This window comes from Calonectris borealis, chromosome 2 (assembly GCF_964195595.1).
Source record: "Calonectris borealis chromosome 2, bCalBor7.hap1.2, whole genome shotgun sequence".
Taxonomy (NCBI): Eukaryota; Metazoa; Chordata; class Aves; order Procellariiformes; family Procellariidae; genus Calonectris; species Calonectris borealis.
The window spans coordinates 126,885,570-126,891,904 of record NC_134313.1 but is presented as its reverse complement, the minus strand read 5'-3'; positions in this window follow the sequence as shown (position 1 = coordinate 126,891,904).

Genomic DNA, 6,335 nt, shown 5'->3' with positions numbered 1-6,335 from the left:
CTGTATAAACTAATAACTCTTCATTACTTGATAACACTATGACTAACATGCAGAATAATTTACTAAGTTATTTCTGCATTCTTCAGCTAGTCATTATGTATCTGTGGTTCATGTGGATAAAGTGTGCTTTTAGTGTGTTTCAGCGAGGAGTGAGTAAGGACAAATAGAAACCCTGTTCTGGGATATAACCACTATTTCTAAGTAGTATATTCACAATGGTGTTGAAAGGCAGAAGCTCCCTGTGGTTGCAAGATCCCTATAACAAAGAATTTTGAAAGAGAAGACACGGGTAAGGTAATAGTTAAATATTTTAAGGATCACTAAAGAGTAAATGTAAAATTATTTTATTCAGAAGTTAGAAATACTCTTAAGTAAGAATTCCTTTTCCCAAATTCATATCTGATCATCTTGCTAAACAGCTTACTGCTGCTTCTAATGAGTTAGATTTTCACTGTGATTTTTATCAGGCTTTAATTTTTGGTCCAAACTATGTCAATGAAAACAACAGCAGATGCAGTTCTTGTTGGGTAACAGCATAGACCATTTATACCTTGAAATGTCTCATTTATCAGTGAAATTAAGTACTTAAAGATCTATATAACTTAGATTAGTTTGTGAGATATTTAGGCAACAGAGTTTTGCCTCATTGCTCATAGACAGAAAAGCTGTTTTTCAGAATGTAGATCTGTGGAATCATTGCCCTATTAGCTTATTCTGCTGCAATTTATTAAGTACTACAATTATTGCTAAATGGTGAAAAGAAAGAGTCTTTTTTCACAGTTGATGTCCAGCCACTCTTTTATGAAATTATATGGCTGGAGATCATATTTCAGCTTTTTGAAATTGTGAGTCTTATGGATATTTAATGACATTTCACAAAATGATAAAATCTTTTTAAAGGAAAGGTGTGCTAGGATGCTCTGTTGAAACAGTTGTTGTGGTTATGTAAAATACATAGAAGTCAGATGGGGCTACAGATGTCGTCTCTCTGGACCTCTGTAAGGGCTTTGACGCGGTCCCCCACAACACCCTTCTCTCTAAACTGGAGATGGATTTGATGGGTGGACTGTCCGGTGGGTGAGGAATTGGTTGGATGGTTGCATCTGGAGGGTAGTGGTCAACAGCTCAATGTCCAGATGGAGATCGGTGATGAGTGGTGTCCCACAGGGGTCCGTTTTGGGACCGGTACTGTTTATCAATGACATAGACAGTGGGATCGAGTGCACCCTCAGCAAGTTTGCAGACAACACCAAGCTGAGTGGTGCAGTCGACATGCCTGAGGGACAGGATGCCATCCAGAGGGACCTGGACAAGCTCGAGAAGTGGGCCCGTGTGAACCTCATAAGGTTCAACAAAGCCAAGTGCAAGGTCCTGCACCTGGGTCAGGGCAACCCCTGGTATCAATAAGAGCTGGCGGATGAAGGGATTGAGAGCAGACCTGCCGAGAAGGACTTGGGGGTACCGGTGGACAAAAAGCTGGACATGAGCTGAAAACATACGCTCACAGCCCAGAAGGCCAACCGTATCCTGGGCTGCATCAAAAGAAGTGTGGCCAGCAGGTTGAGGGAGGTGATTCTGCCCCTCTACTCTGCTCTGGTGAGACCTCACCTGGAGTGCTGCATCCAGCTCTGGAGTCCTTAGCACAGGAAAGACATGGACCTGTTGGAGAGGGTCGAGATGATCAGGGGGATGGAAGATGATCAGGGGGATGGAACACCTCTCCTCTGAAGAAAGGCTGAGAGAGTTGGGGTTGTTCAGCCTGGAGAAGAGAAGGCTTTGGGGAGACCTTATTGCGGCCTTTCAGTACTTAAAGGGGGCTTATAAGAAAGAGAGCAACAAACTTTTTAGCAGGGCCTATTGCAACAGGACAAGGGGAATGGTTTTAAACTAAAAGAGGGTACATTTAGACTAGATATAAGGAAGAAATTTTTTACAATGAGGGTGGTGAAACACTGGCAGAGGTTGCCCATATAGGTGGTAGGTGCCCCATCCCTGGCAACATTCAAGGTCAGGTTGGACGGGACCCTGAGCAACCTGATCTAGTTGAAGATGTCCCTGCCCATAGCAGGGGCGTTGGACTAGATGACCTTTAAAGGTCCCTTCCAACCCAAACTGTTCTATGATTCTAAGTCTTTTGTTTATTTATGAGGGTCATCTTATCAGAAATTATTTATACACAACTAGCATACAATCCATATGAAATATTTAATCATTTCTCTTGGAGGAGAAAAAAGACTAAGTGAAATAACCCTGCAGTGTAATACTACCAATATACTAGAGGCTAAATGGCAACTATTTGTTTTATTTTGCTATTAATTCTTGTCTGGCATTCCAAACAGGCTAGCTGTGGTCCAGTTTGAAAAGCCCTTGAAAATACTGTATAGAATTTTGTGTAAGCACATCCACAGCTTGTATTTATGAATATATGGACTGCAGTCAATCAGACAAAAAGAAAATGAAGTCAGGTCACCCAAAAGAAAACAAGACAAAACATCCTAAAATAATAAAAACAGAAATCAAAAATGCTTCCCCTTCTGCTTTTCAGATTTCTTGCTGAGCACTCTCAGTAATAACACTGAAAGTGATTAATAGTATTAAGTTTTAGGATATATAATTTTTGTGTACAACTGCGTTTCCTTAGCTACAGCTTTGAGAGACACAATTTCACAAATATTCTTAATACTCTGAAACAGCCTGAGTATAGAAAAGTGAACTTTTGACATTTCATGTATTTTTAAAATATTTCTCCCTGTTACTTGGTATGTAAGTTTTCTTCTAAAAGAGGAATTTTTATCAATAAGGAAGAAAGAAATCATACATAAAATAACCATTTGGTATTCTGATAGCTGATTTTCACATAAACAGCAAGAAGCTGCTGTAAATTAAATGTTTCCTGCTGATCCACTTCCTTTTAAAACACAGTAGGAGGGGCATTAGTTAACATTAAGGCAAACACAATTATCTGCTGACTAGATTGTATTAAAAATAGCTAATAGCAATAATTCTTTGGCTTCTTCCATCATTGCAGGTATGTTATAAAATTAGTTCATGTAAACATATTGGACAGCAGTAAAATACTCCTTAATGATTTCCTGTATGCCAATGTGATCCTTGGCCACAGAAGTAATTTTTAGTTGTGAAGAAACATATTAACCATGCTTAGTATGACCGGTTTATCTTATTTTCAGTGGGCACAATGAAGAAGTATTTGTGGTAAACATGAAATAAACCCAATTTTTTTTTTTACATATATACCTATATATAAATAATGTATTTTCCTCTTATACTTGTCTTATACCTATGTGTGGAAATATGGAAGATGGCCATGTATGGTCCTTTGTCCCCAGAATCCTGTTGTCTCCAGGTAGAACTCCCGCAGCTACCCTAATACTATATCTGAGAGAAAGATGAGGAAAAACCAACCAAACAAAAGATCCATAGCCCTTTCCAGAGAGTTCAACCTCAGGAACTTTACTTTCTCATGTGTTGTTTTGTAATCATTCTTCCAGAGTGTTCTGCCCCAAAAGGTAAAGATGTCTGTTTTGATTTGTGTGTATAAATAAAATGTTTGTCTTAAGTATTTGCTTTTAATGATGTTTCTACTAATGTCAGTTACACTATTTACCCAATAATTTCATATTCAGATACAATTATTTGAATATTATTCACTTATTTCAAACAAGTGAAACCTCTAGGATAAGTTATGTCCTAACCTAAAGCAAAGATAGTTAATCTGTGCTCACATCAGTATCAATGAGAGCTGATTTTTTTTTTTTTTAGTTCTATATGCTTTGACAATGTGAAACCCTTTTTTTATGGTTAAAATAATCATTTTTCTACAAATACTGTCCTTCTGAACCACTATTTTAAATGATCAAATAATAGAAATAATATTCCATAAAAGAATAATGTATATGCTAGCTAAATTTTGCTTTTTAGTTATCTCTGAGACAGCAATTATTTAAAAAGATCTGGAACTAATTCTGAGGCATGTTGCAGAGCTGTTTTAAAACAGTTTGTGAGTCATGTAGAGAGAGAAGGAAGAGGTACAAAGAAAAAAGTTACAAAGTATACATATTTTTGCTGATAACTGATGACTAGAGGCATTTTTGCATTTTGGAAGTATATTTATTTATAATTATAAAATGCAATTTTAAAATTCCTTTGCAATTAATAAAAACTATTTCTAAAAACAAGTTATGTTGCTGAGAACTGCAAGCATTACATATATGATAAATAATTCCTCCTATGAGGAACTCCATGTATTTTCAATTTGAATCTTTTCTTGTTGGCCTACAGAAATTCCAGGTCTGTTCAGGGGTGCAGTTCTACTCATTCTGAAGTAACTTACTTGACCCATCTGTAAAAAGGAAGACAACTCTTGATCCAGTTTAGTTCTTTTATATATACTATATTAGCCAGAACTACTACTCTGTCCACATGTCCAGTTAAGTAGTTATATTTTATGGTAACTCATTTGATCAGTGAGAATTGATTACTTTGATCACTTGGACATGGATGAAGTCCAGAGTGTTGCAATTCAAAAGGGCTGCATCCTGTCTGTGTTCTTTTTTGAGAAAGACCTTTTTTTTTTTTCTTTTTGCATCCAGTGTATCAAGGAGAGTCAGATATGGAAACTCATTCTCACATTGTATTGACGTTTCTGCCGCTCTTCTCAGACAAAGCAGGATGCACGGATTGGAATGCTACTGTGTTTGTTTTCTGTAAGCCTTCAAGTGGGCCATCATATTCTTAATGAAGGTCTTGGATGTACTTCTAAGCTCAGACCTTTAGAAAAAAAGTCGGAGCTACTCCCTTCTGCCTCATTGTCTGCCCAAATATTACACCCGAGATCTGCCTTTCTAAGTCTCAACTGGATTCAATACAAGCTCTGTCTTGTGAATAGGAAATTAATTTAAAGAACTGTAGAGAATAATGATAACTTACATAGTCTTACTATATATGATGGTATGTGGAAATCATGAACTGTAAGAGTCAAATGAGACTGACAATATCAGAGCAAACTTTTTTGATTACACAGACCTGGTGTTCCAATGGTAGTTAGAAACTTAACAATGAGTAGCACACATGGGAGTTTGAACACAAGTACAATATTTGAAATGGAAAAGATAATGCCCGAGTAAGTCCCCACTTTGTGTGTGTGCTTTAACCCTTTGATTGCCATGGAAGTTCGCTATTAAATGTTAGGAGTCTATAGGGATGTATATTTGGCTGCCTTTTTTATGCAATTTATTTCTAATTGATTTTGAAGAAAGTAATTTCCATACCTCATGAAGATGTCTCAGCCTGTTGCAGCAGATTTTAAAATACAGCATTATAACTCAGTATTTGTTATTATTTGTTATTCCATATATACTTTCTTCTATTTGAAAAAGAAGTATTTTGGATAATATTCAAATGTCAAATTAACTTTTTTCAGAAAAATGATGCTTGTGACTTGGGCTCTGTTCCTTTCACAGTCCTTGAAACATTACTGGTCTGCACTGTCTTTGGACATGAAAGTACCTTTCTTTTGCTGTTCCCTCCTGGGAGCAGTATCCCAGGGAAGCCCAGGGTTTCTTACGCTAGCCTGTTTGGTTCCCATTATACTATTTATTATAGGAAGCCTTGTAAGAGAAGTGCTTTTGACATACTTGGGCGCTCTCAGCTCTCTTCTGTTTCTTGTCTTTATTTTCTTATTATGATTCTTTAGGTCAGACACAGTAAGGCTACATTTATATAATCTACATGTATTAGCATTGAAAAGCATCCTCGTGCGCACTGCTTGTAGAGCCTCTTGGGCATGTTTTGGAAGTTATTTGTTTTACCTGTGTTGTAGGGGCCAGTTTTGAGTCAAAGTATACTATGGTGTGAAAGGGATAGGTGCCTCCCGCCCCCTCCCTGCCCCCTGGAAAGGGGTCATGAATTCATGTGCTTTTTTTTCTGCAGATGTACATCTACTTAAAAAAGCGACTGGGGAGCGCTGTACAGTGTTTAAGTATTCTGCATGATCTGAAAGCTTTGTTGATTCTTTTGACAGGGTGGTTTTGTATTTATGTGCAGCGGGAGATCAGATTGAAATGAATACCATTTATAAGGCAATGGGTCATAATCTTTGCTTTAAGAGAAACATTAGACTTGTGCATTGTCTATTAGTGCAGCATGCTTTGAGGACAACCATATTGGCCTAAGGCATTTCTTCAACTGAAATTTATTATAAATCTTTTCCAAAATGCGCAAAACCAAAAGTTCTCTTTTGAGGTATCAAATAGCATGTATTTGACTAAGTTGAACGCAGTAAGTATATTTTCACATAGTTGAAGTCAGTTGTTCTG